General features: G+C 39.3%; 1 long non-coding RNA gene across 1 annotated transcript; it reads left to right on the top strand.

Annotated features, from left to right (window-relative positions):
* The first annotated feature begins 1,721 nt into the window (after positions 1 to 1,721).
* Positions 1,722 to 16,723, top strand: LOC126278333 (uncharacterized). The gene is made up of 2 exons (XR_007550691.1): positions 1,722 to 2,420; positions 16,486 to 16,723. It is a non-coding gene; the product is annotated as an uncharacterized LOC126278333 (long non-coding RNA).
* Positions 16,724 to 23,885: the final 7,162 nt, after the last annotated feature.

The raw sequence follows: 23,885 nt of genomic DNA, 5'->3' as shown, positions 1-23,885 counted from the left end.
CATTTAACAGTGGAATTCCCGTTGCACTCTTAATGTTACCACCTTTGCTTTTAATGTCACCAAAGGTTGTTTTGACTTTCCTGTATGCTGAGTCTGTCCTTCAGACAATCGTATCTTTTTCGATGTCTTCACATTTTTCCTGCAGCCATTTCGTCTTAGCTCCCCTGCACTTCCTATTTATTTCATTCCTCAGCGACTTGTATTTCTGTATTCCTGATTTTCCCGGAACATGTTTGTACTTCCTCCTTTCATCAATCAACTGAAGTATTTCTTCTGTTACCCATGGTTTCTTAGCAGCCACCTTCTTTGTACGTATGTTTTCCGTCCCAACTTCTGTGATGGCCCTTTTTAGAGACGTCCATTCCTCTTCAACTGTGTTGCCTACTGCACTATTCCTTATTGCTGTATCTATAGCGTTAGAGAACGTCAAACGTATCTCGTCATTCCTTAGAACTTTCGCATCCCACTTCTTAGCGTATTGATTCTTCCTGACTAATGTCTTGAACTTCAGCCTACTCTTCATCACTACTATATTGTGATCTGAGTCTATATCTGCTCCTGGGTACGCCTTACAATCCAGTATCTGATTTCGGAATCTCTGTCTGACCATGATGTAATCTAATTGAAATCTTCCCATATCTCCCAGCCTTTTCCAAGTATACCTCCTCCTCTTGTGATTCTTCAACAGGGTATTCGCTATTACTAGCTGAAACTTGTTACAGAACTCAGTTAGTCTTTCTCCTCTTTCATTCCTTGTCCCAAGCCCATATTCTCCTGTAACCTTTTCTTCTACTCCTTCCCCTACCACTGCATTCCAGTCGCCCATGACTATTAGATTTTCGTCCCCCTTTACATACTGCATTACCCTTTCAATATCCTCATACACTTTCTCTATCTGTTCATCTTCAGCTTGCGACGTTGGCATGTATTCCTGAACTATCGTTGTCGGTGTTGGTCTGCTGTCGATTCTGATTAGAACAACTCGGTCACTGAACTGTTCTCAGTAACACACCCTCTGCCCTACCTTCCTATTCATAACGAATCCTACACCTGTTATACCATTTTCTGCTGCTGTTGATATTACCTGATACTCATCTGACCAGAAATCCTTGTCTTCCTTCCACTTCACTTCACTGACCCCTACTATATCTAGATTGAGCCTTTGCATTTCCCTTTTCAGATTTTCTAGTTTCCCTACCACGTTCAAGCTTCTGACATTCCACGCCCCGACTCGTAGAACATTATCCTTTCATTGATTATTCTATCTTTTTCTCATGGTAACCTCCCCCTTGGCAGTCCCCTCACGGAGATCCGAATGGAGGACTATTCCGGAATCTTTTGCCAATGGAGAGATCATCATGACACTTCTTCAATTACAGGTCACATGTCCTGTGGATACACGTTACGTGTCTTTAATGCAGTGGTTTCCATTGCCTTCTGCATCCTCATGTTGTTGATCATTGCTGATTCTTCCGCCTTTAGGGGCAATTTCCCACCCCTTTAGCATTGGAGGGCAGCGTGGAGGGTAAAAATCGTAGAGGGAGACCGAGAGATGAGTACACTAAGCAGATTCAGAAGGATGTAGGTTGCAGTAGGTACTGGGAGATGAAGCAGCTTGCACAGGATAGAGTAGCATGGAGAGCTGCATCAAACCAGTCTCAGGACTGAAGACAACAACAACAACAGGACAAGATAGTGCCCTGAACCTCTATCCGCTCCTCCGCCCTCTTTGACAAGGCCGTTGGCGGAATGAGGCTGACTTCTTATGCTGGAAGTCTTCGGCCGCCAATGCTGATTATTTATCAAAATTTAGGCAGTGGCAGGGATTGAACCCGGGACCGAAGACGTTTTGATTATGAATCAAAGACGCTACCCCTAGACCACGGGTCTACCCGATGCTTATGTATACATAGAACAGCGTTCCTGCCACACATCCCTGGTGATCTCCATGTGATACCATTGTCTAGTTTGAAAGCTTGCCATCTGGGACAACATACTGGGTTCTGTCACTTAAAAAGTTCTTGAGGTACCTATATATCTGAGAGACTATTCCGTATGCTTGGATCTTCATTAACGCTGTGAGAAACACTTTCTTGAGATCTGGGAATATGGATTACACATTTTGTCCTTCACCCATGGTTCGCAGTATATCATAAAGAAAAGGACAAGCTGAGTTTCATACGAGTGATGCTTTTTAAATATGCACTGATTTGTGGACAAAAGCTTTTCTTTCTCAAGGCAATATATCATATTCAGGCTTACAATATGCTCCAGAATTCCGCTGCAAACTCATGTTGAGGATATCGGTTCATAATTTTGCAGGTTGGTACTTTCACTCTTCTTGAATATGGGAAGCACCTGTGCTTGTTTCCAGTCCCTTGGGTCTCTGCGCTGTGTGAGAGGCTGATGATAAATGCAAGGTAAGCAAGTGACCAGTCCCGAAGGGTACTCTGTGTAAAGGCGAGTTGGATTCTGTCCGGTCCCAGTGACTAAGTTTCCAGCTCTTTTAGTTGCTTCCCAGTGCCTGAGATGCCCTATTTTTATGTTCTCCATAAAGTAGTCTATGTGACAAGGAAACAATGGTATGTCTGTATGATCCTCCTGCACGAATAACAGTGACTTTGAAAATAATAGTAACAATCATAAGTACGGTTCTATGAATAGGACAAAAATGGCCCCACTGTCCACAGTGTAGCCTTACTCTTTCACAGACAGCAACGAAGTATGCAGCCACAAAAATATTTGACCCCTTCCCTTGTGACTTAGCACTTAGAGGTCCAGCCACTCAGAAAAATTTTGGGCCCAGAAAACCAGCCGTTAATGCCATCATTTATAACATTACTTGCATATTTGTGTTTTATATATCTTGTAGGGTAACAAACACTAAAGCAGACCAAGATTCAAAGTTTATATTTCATTTTAGTTCTTTGTTAGATTACCACTCTGCTATACATATATAAAACAGACTGTATCCTTGGAATCCCCTCCCAAGCCCCCAGACCGATTTCAACCAAATCTGGCACAGAAACAGCAGGCCTCACAAGTATTAGCACTGTGAGGTTTATAAGCTCCTAGCCCCAATAGGATTGGAGATACGGGCTAAAATGTGTTTTTCTTCCAGTCCCTGTTATATAGGCTGCCTAGCATGACAGGCATGTTGTGTGGAAACAGTACTGGCCTATGTAATCAAGTTGCTTTCTATGGCTGCCTACTTGTCAGGGGCAAGAGAAGGTGTTCTGGGCTCCAACATTCAGGCTGCCCTGCATAACAGGTGTGTTGGAGTAGCAGGCCGATACTGCCCTCACAACAAGTCTGCCAGGGTGGGCTTGAAATCCTTTATTTGCTCCTGTCATGCAGGCCGCCAGGCAGAACAGGTCAGTATAGCAGGCTGCTTTATTGAACTATATTGCAGGGGCTACCCATGCGAATGAGGATGGCTGGGGGGAGTTTAAGATGGATAGAGGAGGGGATGGACAGCAGCAAAAGGGAGGAGGGAGAGAGGCAATAGGCAGGTGGAAGGTGTAGTGGGCAGGTAGAAAATGGAGACAGACACAAAAGGAGAGGGGAGGAGATGAAGAGACAGAAAGAGAGAGTGGGGAAGAGGAGCCAGGCAGGTAGAGATGGGAGAATGAAGTGGACACAGGGAGGGCAAGGAGGTGGTGTGCTCAATGTATGTGTTGAACACACACGTGTGAAGACATGGGGAAATGGGCTAGTTTTGCAATAATGATGACAAAAAGTTCAATTATTCTTCCAAAGAAAAGGTTTGAGGTGAGTTCTTGAGCAAGTTTGCAGATAATTGTCTTTTGTGTAGAAAAATCTGAAGTCTTCTGGCATACAGAGAGGTGTGTTGCATTCTAGGCAGTATCACTTTGTTTCTTTCCTGCTTGTTTTGCCAGTGGATTGTCTTGCCTCCTCGAGACAAATCTTGATATCCCATGTTGGATACTTCTTCATCATGAGGTTCATCTCTAAAAAATATAAGATTAAGACAAATAAAAACAGAAGTAAATTGTACTTACAGCACCAGTGTCTGTAGCAACAATATTGAGTGACAATAAATAGTAGCAGATTGCAGGTTATTATAATATGAATTTTCTTGAACGTCTTGCCTCCGAGATATTTCTCCCTTCGATCCAGAATTATTGAATTCTTCCTTGTTAGCTTCTAAAATTTCATACTAACTTAACCTGAACCTCTTGCCTCCGAGATATTCCTCCTTCCGATCCAGAATTATTGAATTCTTCCTTGTGAGCTTCTAAAATTTCATACTAACTTAACCAACATGACATACCTGCATTTTTCTAGAATTACAACAAACTGCAAAACTTCATGATTTCATGCAAAAAACTCATGACAACATGAGCACACACAGGGTTCAGTCAGTCGTTACAACAGCTACATTTGCTACTGTTTCTTTCAAAGTAATTCTAGAAATTGACAACAGAAGCCAGCACCTGTCAAGGAACAGATTGCGAGACATCCATACATTGTTCTCATATGAAATGAGTCCAGTTTTCGAGCGACAGGTGGCTCGCACCGAGCTATACTCGGGTGCGGTCTTGAGTCGTACACTGGCTTGGTTGCCAAAGTATTAAAGGGACTAGTAGATAATGAATGTTTTAAAAGCAAATTGAAATCATTTTTACTTGGCAAATCCTACTATTGTGTAGGCGAATTTGTGAGTACCTAGTATATAGAAGATTGTGTTACATCAATCTAATTATGTTGTAGTTGAGATTTAAGAAAATCCAGTTATATGAATGGCTCTCATTTAGCCATGTTTTCATAGAGGAAAAGTATTTTTTTTGTAAACCTTCCGACATATTCCATATCTAAAATAGAAAGAACTGGGAAGCCACTGTATACGGTGATTTCAGTACTGATTTCATCTCGGATACTAGTAGTTGAACGCACCAAGAGGTGATGATGAGCAGTTTTGATTTGTTCCCCACAAAAACCTTCCCAACAGAACAGTGACACAGAACATGGCAGCATTCGATAATTTGTTTCTAAATTCAGTGTTCTTTCATGAAATAGATGTGGCTCTCATCTTGTGATAGTTTCCTAAAAGTATAGTCTTACTACATTATGATTTTAGTTTTCATCTGCAATGCATCAGGGATAATTACAGTGGAAGCTGGGGAAAAGGATAGCTGATGTTGGCGATAAAGTATGTTGTCAGGCTTTATTTAATGCAGTGAACTAGGTCTAAGACCTGATGAAGCAAAATTCTTCACTGTATCATAAGGAAGCAAAAGTCTAGCACTATGAATAAAAACTCAGAGAATGGAGCGAAGACATCATTGGTAGTTAACTAGGCATGAAATGAATAAACTATTTTAGCCAAAAACAATTTTTTAAACACCCCACCTTCTGAATACCACAGACAAAGGAAGTCATTGTGTACTGTAGAGGATGGAGTTTCTTGAACCCCATAATTAATACTCGGATACGGAAAAAATGGTAACAGGTGCTTCAAGCTTCAGCAATATGATATGTAAGTTAATAATGTTCAACATCTTGATAACAATAGCTGCTAGATAAATGATGTGAGATTTATATCATTTACCACCAAATTCAAGGGGTTCTGCCTAACAATAGGAGAAAACTTGGGGACCAAAAATTAAGTATTAAAAGCAGATCAGTTAGATCTAGTTAGGTGGGAATTGCCTAGTGTACCAAGGACAGCAATATCAGCTGAACTGTTGAAGAGAGAACAAAAATCACTAGGCTACTAAAAAGTACTAACTCTTCTGGCTATTACAAGGTATCAACCAAAGTAATGAATTCTTGTAATAACTAAACAATTCCTTAAAGTTATCTTTGTAGGCCTAATCAGTCAATGATCATGGCGTATTTTCTGAAAGATTCAAATATGCAATAACAATACCCGTATATGAAAGAGGAGGTACACAAGTGACTTCCTATTATGGATCCATTTCTTAAAAAATGGCATTATGCAAAATTTAGGATTTGGTCCACTCATGATCTTAATCTACTTCCATAATTTAAGAAAGAAATCGGAGGAATCTTCAAAATCTGTGATGCTTGTTGATGATACAAATATGCTCATAAAGGACAGGAACACCTCCCTGTAGCAAGCAGCTTGACACACAATTTTAGAAAGACACTCATATTGTGCAGGTCCAAACAAATGAAATTGACACATGCCGCAAGTAAAGATCAATGGGCATCCACTGGGTGAGGCTCCACGTGTGAGATTTGACAATGAAGTGAGTTGACATCAGTACTATCAACAAATTAAACAAAAAGCTCAGTTCTGCTTGCTGTGCACTTACAAATTTTACTGATTATCTTGACTTGAACAAGGGATTGCTAGTGTACTGTGCAATGCTCTTGTCTTACGGGGCAATGCACCTATCGTGAAAAAAGTTTTTAATCTGCAGAAGTGTTCTGCAAGAATCAGTCAGTCAATCTCTTTCTTCACCTATTAACAGTATACATTGTTTGGATGTAATCAATTCTTAGCCATGGATACTTACAATAACATGTCTTATATTGAAATTATTTACAAACTTACAAATAAATACAATTATCTTTTCTTTGATACATGTAAATAGTTTTACTTTCCATATCAGATATTCTTTAATGCTATAGAGGCTGTATGTTATTAAAAATTGTTTTAGCACTACTCTAAATTTATACAATTCTTTAATTGTGTTCATTGCAATGCAGTACAAAGTACAGGGTGTACACAAAATCCAGGAACACTTTCAATTATTTGTTGCACAAGAACCAAACATTGTACAGATATCACACATATATCATTTTGAAGAAAAACCCTGGAAGTTTTTTTCATGTATACTGCGCCAGGGCGTAGTTTGCTAATTTGCCAATAGTCAGTGCTGGTCGCAAACATGGTGAGGTCAGGTGTGGAGCAAGCTCTCTGTGTGTTGGAGTTCGACGAAAACAAGTGTGCTGCAGCTGTTAACTAATATTTAGAACCAAGTATGGTAAGAAGCCACCAACAAGGAAGGCCATTTACCACTGGCACAACACATTTGTTACAGGTTGTGTGTGCCCGGCAAAGAAGCGGACATCCCAGTGTGAGTGAAATGAATGTGGAGCATGTACAAGACATATTCATAACGAATCCAAAGAAATCAGTGTGTCGTGCATCCCGTGAACTCATAATGGCTCCAATGACAGTATGGAAAGTCCTGCGACAGAAGCTGTCTATTAAACCATTAAATTATAACTATAGCAGAAGCTCAGTGACGACGACAAAGACAAGCTTTTTGAGTTTTGTTCACAGCTGCAACAATTGAATGAGGATGGGGATGGCATTCTTGATTGCTTCATTTTTAGCGACAGAGCCACTTTTCACGCTAATGGGAAAGTGAACAGGCATAATTGTTGAACCTGAGGTACAAAGCATCTGAGTGTGATTCCCCAAAGGTAAATGTGTTTTGTGCCTTGTCATGTCAAAAACTGAATGGGCCATTCTTCTTCACCGAAAACACTGTCACTGGATATTCCTACTTGGACATGTTGCAGCAATGGCTGATACCTCAAATGCAGTCGGACTCTCTGTTCAACTTTCAGCAGGATGGGGTTCCACCCCATTTTAATCATGAAATTCGTGGGTACCTGAACACGGAACTGCCGCATTGATGGATCGGCCATGCTAAAGACGGGGACAGCTGTTTCATGAAATGGCCTTGCTGATCACCAGATCTCACTCCATGTGACTTTTTTCTGTGGGGGCACATTAAAGATCTGGTGTATGTACCGCCTCTACGATGTGATGTAGCAGAGCTCTGGGAGAGAATACACGAAGCAACTGTCATAGTTGATGCTGTGCGGGGACAGCTATGGCAAGAATTCAATTACCATATTGACGTCTGCTGCATCACTCTTGGTTCGCATATCGAATGTTTAGCTTTTTTGTGTGTCTCTATGAAAATTATCTTTGTTTCTTGTTTTGTGGTATGACACCCCCCTCCCTTGCTTTAGAAATAAGAAATTTCTGTTTATAGTTCATGTTGGCGTTGCATAAAAACATTCACAGTTTAACGGGCAATGTAAATTCAAGTGCAAGAAAGGCGATATCAGACAACTGTAAATGGCTCATGTAGCTTTTTAATAAGGCATCAGTGTCCAGAGGTGTTAAAATGTTGCATATCATATTTGATGTCCACAATGTAAATGGCATGGTGTGGAGTTAATAGGTATGCCGTCAGAAAGTGTGATTTATTTATCATTCCACATAAAATTTGACACGCAGTTTCATGTTTCTGCATGAAAATCTCAACATTTAACCCATTTAACCATAGAAATTCTCATTGTCTATCTGCCACACGCACTGCAGAGAGCTTAACACGTATTAACACAATCCACATCAAAAACAGTCTGATGCAGGTGGTATCTGTGAACAGTGACACAAGATGGACTGTTTTCTCGAAGCTTGTAGAACTTTCAATTAGTCAAAAATATGTCCATGTAGCTCCCATTTTTAGATTATTCACCAAATTTAGTGTACTGAATGTTTCGTGGGGACAGGTATTTTTGTGAAGATTTATGGCTGACAACAAAGGTTAAAACATTTGCAAATGTTAATACTGGAAACAGCCTGTTATGTTGCAATATTGATTATGTATAAATATAAATGGTGACATAATTTTTATCTATACTTGAAATAGTCTATTGAAATTATGACCAAATAATGTAGTTTTGTGTTAACAGGATGTGGTGTTAAATTTTTGGAAACCAATTTTGAAGGTGCATCTTTGCATAAAGTGAACATATTCATACATATACTTTTTTGTTTATTTATAGCAAAATTTACACTCAAGTATTGGAAACAATTGTAAACATGTGCAGTAATGAATGATGTACTGGTTAAACAAAAACAAGACTGAATCTGACCATAATGAAGGTGGTATTGCATACTTCTCAAGTTGAGGAAAGGTTCGGTCATATCCTATTTTATTACAGTAGTTACAGGTATATACCTGATTCCTGGTAACTTTTCAGAAATTACATACATTCATATACATGTAAACCAGGGCCAAGAAGTGCCACTATTTTAAATTCTTCATCCCCATCATATCCCTGACCATCAAGAGCTGTGTGAAAACTATTGTGAAAATCATGTTAGTTGCTATATGTAGGCGTTAAGGCAGGATGCTCCAGATGTATCATGTATGATGAAGCCTTTTTTTTTTTTACCTGTATTGCCAGGTAAACTACCGAAACTTGCACTGCTAGTCTGTTGACTTCGTCAGGTGGAAAGTCAGTGCCCATTAAATATATATGGCAAGAGATAGTGAACCATCCGCTCAAGGCCCATTTTTCATGGATGGAATACTAAATATGCACAAGTACACTTACTTCTGCATCTACATCTGTGCTCTGCAAACCACCGTTAAGTGCATGGCAGAGGTACATTCCATTGTACCAGTTATTATGGTTTCTTCCCATTCCATTAATGTACATAGCACAGGTAGAGTGGCTGAATGCCTCTGTGTGTGCTGCAATTATTCTAATCTTTTCCTCACTATCCCTGTGTAAGTGATATGTAGTGGGTTGAAGTATATTCCTAGAGTCATTATCTAAAGTCAGTTCTTGAACTTGAAACTTTGTTATGAGACTTTCTTGGGATAGGTTGTGCCTATCTTCAAAAGTCTGCCGGTTCAGTTCTTTCAACATCTCAGTGACCCCTTCCCATGGGTCAAACAAACCCCTGACCGTTCGTACTGCCCTTCTCTGTATATCATCAATATCCCCTGTTAGTCCTATTCAGTATGGGTCCCACACACTTAACCCATATTCTAGAACCGGTCACACTGATTTTTAAGCAATCTCCTTTGTAGCCTAGTTACACTTCCCCACTATTCTAGCTGTAAATGAAAGTCTACCACCTGCTTTACCCATGAGTGAACCTGTGTGTTCATTCCATTTTATATCCCCACAAAGTGTTACAGTAAGAGATTTGTATGAGGTCGCCAATTCCAGCAGTGACTCACTGATATTGTAGTCGTAGGATTCTGAATTTGTTTGTTTGGTAAAGTGCACAGTTTTACATTTTTGAACATTTAAAGCAAGTTGCCAGTGTTTGCGCCACTTTGAAATCTTATCAAGGTATGCCAATATTTATGCAGCTTCTTTCAGACAGTACTTCCTTACAGATAACTGCATCTTCTGCAAAAATCTGAAGTTATTATTAATATTGCCTGCAAGGTCATTAGTATTCAAGGTGAACAGCAAGGATCCCAACATACTTCCCTGGGGAACACCCAAAGTTGCTTCTACATTTGATGGTGACTCCATCGACATAACATGCTGTTTCCTTCCTACCAAAAAATTCTCAGTACAGTCACAAATTTCACTTGACACTCCAAATAATAATACTTTTGACAATAAGCATAGGTTTGTAATGGCGTCAAATGTTTTTTGGAAATCAAGAAATACTGCATTCACCTGACTGCCGTGATATAAGGCTTTCAACATGTAATGTGAGAAAAGTCCAAGTTTGGTTTCACTTGATTGATGATTTTGGAATCCATGCTGAGTGGCACGGAGGAGGTCACTCTGTTGGAGATACATCATTATGTTTAAGCTCACGGTATATTCTCAGATTCTACAACAAATCAATGTCCAGATGTTGGATGATAATTTTGTGGATCACTTCTGCTACCCTTCTTGTAGATGGGTATGACCTGTTCTTTTTTGCAAGAACTGGGCATGGTTTTCTCTTCAGAGGATCTACAGTAGATTATAATTAGAAGAGGGGCTGACTCAGCCGCAAATTTGATGTAGAATCTGATAGGGACTCCATAGGGCCCTGGAGCTTTGTTCAATTTCAACGATTTCAGCTGTTTCTCAACTCCAGTGACACTAATATATATTTTACTCATCTTGTCAGCGGTAGGATTAAATTGGGTCAATTCTCTTGGATTTTCCTTTGTAAAGGAACATTTGAAAATGGAGTTAGGCATTTCAGCTTTTGCTTTGCTACCCTCAATTTCAGTTTCTGTCTCATTCACTAGGGACTGGACACTAACTTTGTTGTCACAAACAGCTTTTACATACAACCAGTAGTTATTTGTGTTCTGTGAAAGATCGTTTGGCAGCATTCTGCTACATTAGCCATTGAAGGCTTCACACATTGCTCTCTTAACAGCCAAATGTATTTCATTCAGCAACTATCTATTTATAGTCCTACGCTTTGTTTTACACCTATTATGCAGTAGTCCTTATTTCTTTAGAAGTTCCTTTACAGTGACTGTATACCATGGGGGATCCCTTCCAATATGAACCATTCTCCAGTGTAAATATATAGCCAGTGCATGGCCAAGTAAATTTTTTTGAGCCATAGTTCCTGTGCAATGAACTTAGATAATGATTGTTTAGAATCAAGACAGGCCTACTGTTCTCAAAACTTAAAAAAAAAGCACAAGTATGTTAAAGCCTACAATTGATGATAGTAGTGGCACTCGCAAATGTTCAAACGTTCATGGTGCGAATGTTTGAAATTTCACAGTGTATCACAGTACAAATGGAAAAGATGTGAACAGTAAAAGATCTGAATGAAGAATTTCAAATTGGAGCACGAATCTCGTACACACAGCTCACATGAAGGAAAATTTCAAAGTTGATGTTTTTGGATAAATAAATGAGCGAATTGCATGGATTTTTCACTTAGCTGTTTCTGTGCCGACTTCTACAATGATGTGCTGAAGAAGAAATCACAAAAATCTGAAGCACCAACAATACATGTATTCTGCCCGTTGCAGCTAACAACAGCTTCGTAACAGACCGTCTTCCAGTGATGCTAGATGATGTTCCTCTGGAGATTATGAGGAACCTGTGGTACCAACATGATGCACAAACTACTAGAGAATGTCTTCGTGAATTGTTAGATTGGACTGTACCTTGGCCAGTCCGTTCTCTGGATTTGACACCTAATGACTTTTTTCCGTGGGGAATGCTGAAAGACGCCATCTACTAGGATATATCAACTACCCCGAATGATATGCTACTGCAGCCTGCTTGGAAATCTCCACTGAAATGCTAGCACACGTGCAGCATTCATTCCATACCAGACTGGAAGCATGCATTGCTGCCGCCAGTGGTCATTTTGAACACAACCTGTGACGATTAATTGTCTCCTTGCTAGTCAGAATCCACATAACTAGTGTATGCACATGTGTTGTTCTTTAATCTGTGCGACCACAGGCATTGTATGAGTGTTTGTGTGGGAACTCTTAAAAATATTACCTCTCATAAATAACTTGCATTGGAAACCTGCAACAAACACCACTGACTTCTAGTTCATTACTGAGCAAGGTGGCACAGTGGTTAGCACACTGGACTCGCATTCGGGAGGATGACGGTTCAATCCCACGTCCAGCCATATTGATTTAGGTTTTCCTTGATTTTCCCTAAATCACTCCATGTAAATGCCGGGATGGCTCCTTTGAAAGAGCACGGCTGACTTCCTTCCCCGTTATTTAAATGACAATTTACAGGTTTACTGTTAAAACTGACAACAAGAAAGAAAATGCAATGCTTTGTTGTGCTGTGCTGTGAAACTGTGCAGTTTCATTAACTTTTTCACGTCAGTTTTAACTATGATAGCAAGGCATTTAAACCATAGACAAATGGTTCCTCTCAAATATATTCTCTCTCTTTACGTTTAATTTTAAACAAAAATTGTGAACAAAACAATGTACTGTTTCGTTTTCTTTGTCACAGTTGATTTTAACTGAAATTAGCTTTTGTGGCTTATTGACTTGTGATTAGAATACTATTGTGGAATTTGAATATTTCAAAATGTTGTAAACCTACCTGTTCGCAGATGAAAACTATGCATAATACTGTCATTGAAGCTACTGCCCTCACAGATCAATCAGCTAGTGGTCTCTCTCATATCCTGTATACCAATGATACCAAGCATTTTCCCATTCATTTTAAGCGACTTCAGCTGTCAAACAAGGTTTTGTTTGCAATAACAATAAACAAGGCTCAAGGTCAGAGAGAGAGAGTGGAAGAAGAGATGCACAGAGAAGGGGGATGGTAGTGGAGAAAACAGATATAGAGATTAGAGAAGGTAAAGGAGGTGATGGACAGAAAGAAAGGGAGGAGATAACGGACAGCAAGAGGGGGAAGAGGAGATGGAAAGAGAGTGAGGTGGCAGAAGGATGTTAGGATGTATATCTAGTTCCCATGTATTATATAGCAATTGTAAAGCATTGCCAGGTTCGCTAGTCATTTATAAAAACCAGTAATTTCAAGTTTTGTTATCAGTGTTCATATATAACCATATACATGTTTACTAGCTTCCTGAAAAAATAGATTGAAAGGCTGTAGGAATAAATTAAATGTTCTTGCAACCAGCGACAACAATATGTTGACAACACTTGCACTCAATTTCAAAGTAATTAACAACTTAGGTAAAACATTGTTATTGAAATAGAATCCCTTATTTACACAAATTAATCAGTATAAAGCAACAGAAATTATTACTGTAACCAATGGTTTATGTTTAAATGAATTTCCATGCATTATTCATCTACTTAGAGAGATAAAACTTTATTTGTAATTTGGGTAAATCAAACAAACAACAATGTATTATTGTAAACTTATAAAAGAGGCAGATTGGAAGCCTTGTCAAGTTCAGTCCACAGTGTCCTGGACACTCCCTCTTTTTTTTCTTTTAACTTATATTTACATTATGTGTGTTCTGAATGCAAGAATGTGCAATATATTTCTTGCAAAAGTCGTGAGGTTCAATATTTGATTACTTTCACATGACTTTTGCCACTTAAATTAATGGACATTCTGAACTGCGTTGTGATCGTCATGGGTGTACAGTGTTATGGCCATCGAAACTAGCTTTTGTTGGACCCAATAAACAAACTTACACTAATTAACATTCATAATTATTGAACTGGTCACTACCACTAATATCCAAAATCTGAGAGGAAAAAAGTGTGAATTGTCAACTAAAATGATGGTGAAGTGTACATTATTGAATGGACACCATGCCACACTTATGACAACTAACAGCTTTGAGATGATCAAGAAGAAATGCTACTGAGGGAGAGGCTACCAATTACAGGTCAGTAACATGTTAAGGCCAAATCCCGGACCCATAACAATCTAGTTTCATAAGCAGCAAGTCATTGCTGAATATAATGCAAAGCTGATAGCTGAACATTTTCCAGAAGCCTCTTTGAGGATCTAATGATTGGTTCACAGTACCTTGTAATGTTATGTTTTTTTTAATAGTATAAGCCAATAAGATGAACTGTGAAATTCATAAAAAGAATAGTAGGAATAAATATAGTTTCGAATACAAATTCGTGTTCTGTACACATTGTATAGGGTTCAGAATGGTGTTTTATATCCATACACATTATAAAAGTGGATCTATGTATTATGTATGTTTCACATTTTCTAAACCACTGGGTTCATTTCAACCAAACTTGGTATGCTTATTACTTACTTCCTGGAAAGTACAACTGACCTTGAGCCTTGTTTATTGTTATTGCAAACAAAACATTGTTTGACAGCTGAAGTCGCTTAAAATGAATGGGAAAATGCTTGGTGTCATTGGTATACAGGATATGAGAGAGACCACTCGCTGATTGATCTGTGAGGACAGTAGCTTCAATGACAGTATTATGCATAGTTTTCATCTGCGAACAGGTAGGTTTACAACATTTTGAAATATTCAAATTCCACAATAGTATTCTAATCACAAGTCAATAAGCCACAAAAGCTACTTTCCTAATTTCAGTTAAAATCAACTGTGACAAAGAAAGCGAAACAGTACATTGTTTTGTTTACAAGTTTTGTTTACAAGTTTTGTTTAAAATTACATGTAAAGAGAGAGAATATATGTGAGAGGAACCATTTGTCTATGGTTTAAATGCCTTGCTATCATAGTTAAAACTGACATCAAAAAGTTAATGAAACTGCACAGTTTCACAGCACAGCACAACAAAGCATTGCATTTTCTTTCTTGTTGTCAGTTTTAACAGTAAACCTGCAAATTGTCATTTAAATAATATTTACACAATGTCATTATGAATTTTTTATTAGAGCACTGTCTAAAAATTTGAATTAAATTGGTCAATCATTTTTCAAGATTTTTCACTAACAATGAATTGTTGCTTACAAAAATCTTAAAAAATATTTGACCAATTTACTTCAAACTTTTACATAATACCACAATACTACCTCCAAAAGGGATGGGGGTGAAAAAGAAGTGTAGTGTACAATTCACAGGTAGCCAGACTATATTCATCCAGTATTTAAGAATGAGAGCACTTAGTCATTTGCAACAAATTTTACACATAATTTCAAACATTTACAAGACACTTTCTCACTGACATCCTCCACAAAACGATGATAAAAAAAAAAGTTTATCACTCACTACATTTTTGTGTTCATGCAGTAAAACTCGCATAACAAATATGTTTGAAATTTGTTAAATATATATGAGATATTGCGGTACCCCATTGTATCCTCTCTAAAACTTAGAGCCGCGATCTTGCACTATCAGTGTGACCTTACTTTAACGCCGGATACAGGCTCAGCTTCACCGCAGCTCCGGCATCTTCTGCTTGCATCAAACTCTTCTCCGAAGATTTTATATTCTGAAGAAGGTGAAAATTCATCGACTATTCCAAAATCCTATTATCTAGTCCAAATAAAGACTGTCTCAAAATTCAGTTGCTGTTAACATATTCTATATTCAGAATTGAATACACCATTTCACTGCCACATTAAACAGTAAGCCCACACTTTCTGAGGGCATTCGCACATGACTGAATTCAACCAAATTAAATAACACATTTTCTCAATGATACAATGCTAATATACATGTCCGTCTGCTCGAGACCAAGTCATTATTAATAATAATCATTTTTATTCTTCTGTTGTCTTTCCACAACACACAAGAATCACCAATGTTTCTCGTGCATGAAATTCGTCCATGGAATTCTGGGTCGGAAGTTTTTCTTTTCTCTTTGCTGCAACCAAGCGCGTCACTTGTTGGCCTGGTTTTGCTCTTCTTTCTTGGTTAGCCTGCACAAATAAAGTTCTGCGGCAGTGTGTATCTGTTTATGCTACAACCCACTTTCAAATAGCGTGTGTTCGAAGCAGCTGGAACACAAGTGACTCCAGACTTTCATAAAATTCTGGGGGCACTACAATATATAGGTGACATGTGCATATGTGGACAAAACCTCGGGTAAAATGCTCTTCGTAAACTCCTGGATCAATTTTTACCAAACATTACTTACTATCTGGAAAGAAATACTTTGGGGGTAAGACCCAGCAACCTTTTATTGGGGTAGGGATTTCTCATCTGAAGGATTTGGTTTTGGAATTTCTTTTTCCATTTTATGTGTTGTACAGGTGCAATCATTCCATTAGTTTCAGGACCAGAAAGACAAAATGTTATATACAATTGGAGTTCTGTAGTTGAAACAGATTCCACTGTTGCAGGTCAAAAACATATATTTGGGAAAATCGGTCTGAAGAGGAACAAACCAGAAAGGAGAGGATGAAGGAAAGACATCCAAAACCAGAATGGATAAGGATCCCAAGCCATGTGTCTGGTGGGACCAACAATGTCAAGGGGTTAGATTATATCTACATCAAGAAAAACAACATGGAAAACACCTCATAAACTTCTTCTGTATCTAAAGTTCATCAAAATATACAATGTGGTTCGTCAGTCTCACATTGATACTCATTATACAGATTCAAGTCTTTAATACCAGCACAAATACTTACTTGCTTTTGAATGTTACATTTCACACTTGATATCTTTATTAAATGGCCATGATTTTATTAATATACAGGGTGATCATAATTGAAGTACAAGTTTCAAAGTGCTATAAAAAAAGAGCCACTGCTCAGAATGAAATATTATCAAACAAGGGGAAAGCATTGTGGACAGAAAAAAATTAACAAACTTTTACCACTAGATGGCACTGTAAGTGGCAGTATTGCAAAATAAAAGACTCAAGGTACACAGCTGTTCCTCAGTTTGCATCTGAGGTACTTGGCATTATTGTCTCAGCACACGATTGCACGCTGCTGGTAAAGCAGTTATAAGAACAGTGACTTTGTGCCAGTAGCTCTGCAAGAATATGAAAAAAGGCATTGGTCCGACGTCTGCCAAGGGTCTGGAGAAAATGATTATGAAATTCGGACACACAGATTTTTTGAAATGTGATGGGCAGAGGAAGGGGAACAATTGATCAGACGTCAGTAGAAGATGTGGCCATAGCATTGCAGGAGGGATGAAGCGATGGTGTGCAAAGATGCAGTACATGGGTAATTGCTTGAACTATGGACATGCATGTTGCATACTATTCCACAAAACATTCTGCATTGCTGTCCATAGAAAATTACCCGTGTTCCGGAGTTGTGGCACACTGACCTGTCAGTAAGACAAACTTCTGCTCTAGAATTTTTGCTCACGTGGAAGTGGACAATAAATTACCATGGAACATTCTGTGGACAGACGACTTCCATTTAAAAGGATGTGTCAGTACCCAAAATTGGTACTGCTTCATTCTGCAAAGGTAACATATGTGGTGTGGGTTGACAGCATCGTTTATCATACGGCCATATTTTCTTAAGGAGATAATAGGTCCTGTCACCTGTACTGTCACTGGTAAATGCTATGAGAGTCTTCTGCACACCAATGTCATTCCATCCCTTCAGCAGCATTGATGTGTGGACAGGATCATTTTCATGCAAGATGGCGGTCCTCCATTCATTGCACAGCCAGTGAAAAGTCACTGCAGAGGCATTTTACAACAACTGGAATTATCAGGTAACATTTCCCTACAGCTTGGTCATCCAGAGCACCTGATCTTAATCTGCGTGACTTCTCACTCTGGTGTTATCTGAAAGACACTTCATTGCTCCAATAACAAATGTAGCTAAATTGTAGACACACGATGTGCAATACATTTGAATATGCGGGATCCTGGTGTAGTACCCCTGGATAATTCGGCTGCACTGCACCATATTCAGCCTCCCGGTTACTGTCTCAGCATAACACAGTCGCTGGAAGACAAACACGAGATTTCACGTCTGTAGCTGGTGAACATAAGCATATTTACTGGCCAACTTATGGAAAACACTGTACAACACCATGATGCTAGTGTCACTCCAGTTGGCACCACAGTCACGAACGCATCTCCTTCGCTCATGTACTGCCTGGAAACTGTTTGTGTATGCTTCCATTGGATGTGTACTTAAACAGCTGTCTGGCCCACAGCCAGCCTGTCATTCCATTAATTCCAATACAATGAGTTATGTGAGGTCTGACACCAGCTGTCTCTGTGAGCAGCAAAATCAGCAGCACTGCTATTGGCAGTCTGGAAGGAAATTGCACGTAGTGCACTCCACAAGCTGGTATTGGCATCACTGCACAGCTGCCTCTCACCCACTGACTGAGAGTTCAAAGGACACCTCCTGACCAACATCCTTCAATCCAGTCAGCTGGTGCCAGGTGCACCCATACACACTACTGAACACTGTCTCATGGACTCGGGACTTACAAACCTTGTGAGACAACCCTACTTCAGTGACCAAACATATACTACAACAACTACTACTATTAGGAACACAAAGCAGCCAAATCACTAGAAGGATTTTTTATTAACGAGAGGAAGCAAGCAACATGTTAGCTGAAGGCCACTGCATCAGTATCCGAGTTACCTGCACTCACATCAAATGACAAGGACTCAAATATCGCACAAAAAACAGTGAACAAGGGAAATTGCAAGCTAAACAGTCAATCTTGGGTAAATACATCTGCTAATAAGTATACTAATGGGTTAAAACTCTTACACCACAATGTTTAATATCTAGAAGATAAGTTATTTCAGTTTGAATTAGTAAATCTTGAACTAAAAATTGATATTCTATGTGTAACTGAACATTTGTTAGACAAAGACCAGATTATGTCAACTGTGATTCCGGGTTACAAGCTTGCCAGTTATTATTGTAGAAGCAATAGTAAATGTGGTGGAGCAGCTACCTGTATTTTTGTAAAACATTATTTAAAATTTACTGCAGTAGAAAATTATCAAATCTTGGCAAGAGACAAAGCCTTTGAGCTGTGTGTTGTTGATTTGACAGATGTTAATATTTTGGTTTTAACACTATTTAAGTCTGGGGACTGGGAAACTTTCATTAAAAATTTTGAAAGGCTGCTAAATTTTATAAAGTGTGAGAGACAGAAAGTGGTTATTTGTGGAGATGCAGATGTAGATTTTTTACAAGATTCAAATAATAGAAATGAAATGTTAAATATAGTCAATAGTTTTGGTTTTAAACACACAGTCAATTCCCCAGCTAGAATTACTGCTGATAGTAAAACTGCAGTTGACCAAATTTTTATAAGACTATGTGACCTAAATTGTAGCACTAATGTTATAAATATGGGTTACAGCGACCATGAAGCTCAGCTCCTGTCTATTGAACTGAAATCAGATACAAAGTGTGGACCAAAAGCTAAAATAGTTGAACAAAGAGACTTCAGTGATGACAACATTAGAGTGTTTAATTTTATGCTGTCAAGGGAAACATAGGGCGATGTCTTTAGTAAAACTGAAGTAAATAGCATGTTTGACAGTTTCCACGATGTATACCTTTACTACTTTCATATAGCGTTTATAATGAAAAAAGGAGGATTAAGATAGTAAAAAATAGATGTTGGGTAACGAAAGGCATTATCACTTCCAGTAGAAAGAAAAAAATTCTTCTCTGTCCTTATTAAGCACAGAAATACTACTCCAGAATTCAGAAATTATGTGAAAAACTACAACCAAATATTCAGCAAGGTAATAAAAGAAGCCAAAAAACGAAAAAATGATGAGTACATCTCAAATGCAAATAATAAAATGAAAGCTGGATGGAAGGTTATTAGAGCAGAAACTGGTACAGAACAGTCAACTTCACAAAATATCTCTCTTCAAATTGAAAATAACAGACACTCAGATCCAAAAGAGGTAGCTGAAAAGTTTAACATGTACTTTACTAATATAGCAAAGCAGTTAATCAAAAATCAGTATGACGATGGACCTACATGCCTACCAAATTATTTAAATGCTAGCATTAAGTCTATGTTCCTTCAAACAGTCACGGAAACAGAGGTGAAACAAATAATAAGGTCACTCAAAATCAAATATTCATGTGAACTGGATGGTGTGCCAGACTATGTCTTTAAAAAGTCATCTGATAATGTGTTAAAATCTCTAATATATATATGTTAAACAACTCCTTATCAACTGGAATCATTCCCAATAGCCCAAAAACATATAAAGTTACTCCACTGTTCAAAAACGGGGAATCTGAAAATGTAAATAAAAATCATCCAGTATCCCAACTCAGTGTTTTCTCCAAAATATTTGAGAAAATTTTCTACAATAGACTACTAAGCTACATTACAAAAAATTCATTACTCTCAGCAAATCAACTTGGATTCAGTAAATCAAAGTCTACAACAACAGCAATGTATGAGTACATAGAAGCTGTGCTTAAAGCGCTGGATGACAGGAAAGATGGTACTGGTATCTTTCTGGACCTTTCAAAAGCTTTCGACATAATTGACCATGACGTCCTCATTCACAAATTAGGTCAAAAAAGTGTCCGAGGAATCCCAAATCAGTGGATAAGATCTTACCTAGAAAACAGGCAGCAAGTGGTGGTTTTAAGGCATGGTGGCATTTCAGTACAAGGAAATATTATCACAACAACACATGTCTCCAGTAAATCAACAATAATGTACGGAGTGCCACAAGGTTCTGTCCTAGGTCCTCTACTGTTCCTCCTTTATATTGACGATATAAATGACTTTATTAAATTGGGAAAACTAATCTTATTTGCTGATGACACCATCATAAAGAAAAAAACCGTCTTTATGAATTTCCACTCTTCTCCACATGTGCAAAACTTTGTTACAGTACTACACCTTGAAAATACGTTACTGAACTTGGTTACTGACACTAAGGTTCTAGGCCTATGGGTACAAGATAATTTAAAATGGGACTGTCATATAAAAGAACTTGAGAAAAAACTTTCAAAAGCTTGTTAAGCTCTGTGTGTGTTAAGTAAAAGTGCAAGTAAGTCAACAGTTATTCAGGCGTGTTGTGCATACTTCCATGCACTACTTCGATATGGGCTAATCTTTTGGGGATATTCAGCCATCAGCATAAAGATCTTTAGGATGCAGAAAAGAGCAATTAGGGCTATCTGCAACCTAAGAAAACTGGAAACATGTAGACCACATTTCATCCAGATGAAAATAATGAGCCTACTGAGCCTTTACATATATGAGTGTATCCTGTTCGCAAATGAGGATCTTTTAAACTAAACTGGACATCTTCAACAAAATAAGCATACACACAGTCACAACACAAGAAACACAAATAATATCCACATGTCACAGTGTAGAACAGCATTGTACCAAAAAGTGTATCACAGACAACAGTTCAGCTATATAACAGCCTTCCCAGTGATTTAAAATCGCAGCAACATAAAATTTTTTAAAAACATAATATTAAGTCATCTCTAGTGGAAAAATGTTTTTACTCTGTAAAAGAATTTTTAAATTACAAAAAATAGCCTTGTAAGCAATGATTATGTTATAATGGTTAAATTCAAATTGCTATATTTGTCACTTGTAATTTATGATTGTTATCTGTAATTAATTTTGTCATGCTCTCTCTCTCTCTCTCTCTCTCTCTCTCTCTCTCTCTCTCTCTCTCTCTCGGGTGTGTGTGTGTGTGTGTGTGTGTGTGTGTGTGTGTGTGTGTGTGTGTGTGTGTGGGCGCGCGCGCGTGCGCACTCGCGCGCGTTCCTGCTCCTTTCGCAATTTTGACTTGTCCTATATTCAATGTACTGTTTAAGCATGTAATGAATCAAATGGACCAATAAATAAATGAAATGAATGATCTTCTTACTGGTGGATATAGTGTAATATTATTTCTTGTTGTCTAGAAATGACTCGTTATTTTATTCTCATATCAAGCAATGACTGTCTATTTTCCTGTTACTCAAGTTCCATATTTACTGACTTAATAAAGTGTTTTTCATCATATCTGGTGGCGCATCATTAAGTGTGTTGTCCTCTTTGTGACATGTGACTAGTCCAGATGTGTCTTCGTGTCCCTGTGCCACAGGCCCCACTCTCCTGTGCCATGGGTCCAGCCAGTTCCTGCAACTCAGACCCTGCCGATGCCTGCTTTGGAGCCACCAACTCTTCTGGTGCCACCAGCTTGTACAGCAACACTGGGTCACCCAACACCATCTGCTCTCCCTGCTGGTATCATCATCCACCAGTTCTTCTCTACTCCTTGACATTGTCATACAGCTGGCCTTTCCCTGTGCCATCTATCATTCCTTGGCTGTTTCCCATCTTCTGCAGCTCTCCTTGCTATTTTCTTGGGCCACACTATAACTGTTGTTTTCCTTTCCCTTGTATTCCCTCTGCAAGCTACAACACATGCCATTGCTCTTCTGTGTGCTTCAATGTGCACCATTTCTCTTCTGCACGCTCCAACCCATACTAAAGCACATCCTGCACACTTCAACATGTGTCACTGCGCACCCCCATATGTCATTGCACGCATTATGTTCACATTCTCATATGTGCTCTCTCTTCTACCATGTACTCGCATCTCTTCGGCCACTGGTCCACCACTCTGTCTCTTGTGTTCCATTCTATTTCTCAGCTTTTCTCTGCCTTCTTGATCACTGCAGTCATTTCTGAACTTTTTCCCATTTCCTTGGCCCTCCATACACTAGGACAGCACACTCATTTTCCGTTCCATTCCAGGCATGCACTGGCCACTCCCAAAGACCCCTTTCTCGATGCTCTCACCAGCAGCTGGCTCTAGTTGCCAACCTCACATTGCTAAAATAGTGGCTGCCATGGATCAGACCATGGTGTCATTGGTGGCCAATGTCCAATGTCCAGGAGACACCATTGTCTGCAGGGCCACATTCCTGGCAGGTTTGCATCCTGTCTGACCCTCCTTCCTCCACACCTGACACTGCCATTGTCCACCGCAGCCATGGCTGGCCCAATGGTGGCATTGCTCCGGCCTTCTTCTACACTGGGACTTCCGCTCCATTTCTTGCTGCCCCTGTCTACATCTGCCATCGGACCATCTGCCCTCCAGCAGTTGCACCCAGTACTGCGCCTCTCACTTCTTGGTGCAGACATAGCCAGCTTCCATTGCTAAAGCATTGCCCGCACCAGGGGCCAACAACACCCAGTGTTCATGAAGCATTATTGCCTTCTCTGTTGCGCTTAGCTCTCCTCGAGCCTGCATTTCCTGAGGTGCTGTCTCCTGCTTCAAGCTTCTGTCATACTTCCTTTCCTGTAGAGTCAACAGAATTGCCCAGGCCCTTATGTTTCACATTTCATGTTCCTTTAATGTTTTCAGGGAGAGAACTCTGCACAATGCCGACTGCCATCCACTGGTCTCCATCTGATAGTGCTGCTCTTTGGATGTCCTCTCCACAGACCACTGGCCTAGCCTCCTTCTCCAGCTTTCCCCAGTGCTGCTCTTTCCACTTCACAGAGTAAGTATGGCCAACCTTCTTGAGGGGCATGGCACTGTGCACCCACCAGAACTTCAATCCCAGTGCTGCCATGCCGTCACCCCAGTCTACAGCCGGGCACCTCTCGGACCCTTGCCTCCAATGTCAGCCTTTTGAATGCTGACACTTACTGAAACCTGCGCAGCGTCACTGTCATGATGCTTTGTAGGTACAACTGAAGCATCAGCTTCTCTGCCACAGCACAGCATCGCATACCTCATCTCTGCATTGCACCCTTTCCCCAAAGCCTCACTTTCTTGAGATGGCTTCTC

The sequence above is a fragment of the Schistocerca gregaria genome, chromosome 6 (genome assembly GCF_023897955.1).
Source record: "Schistocerca gregaria isolate iqSchGreg1 chromosome 6, iqSchGreg1.2, whole genome shotgun sequence".
Taxonomy (NCBI): Eukaryota; Metazoa; Arthropoda; class Insecta; order Orthoptera; family Acrididae; genus Schistocerca; species Schistocerca gregaria.
The sequence above is the reverse complement of the archived record's forward strand: the minus strand, read 5'-3'. Positions and strand labels throughout refer to the sequence as shown.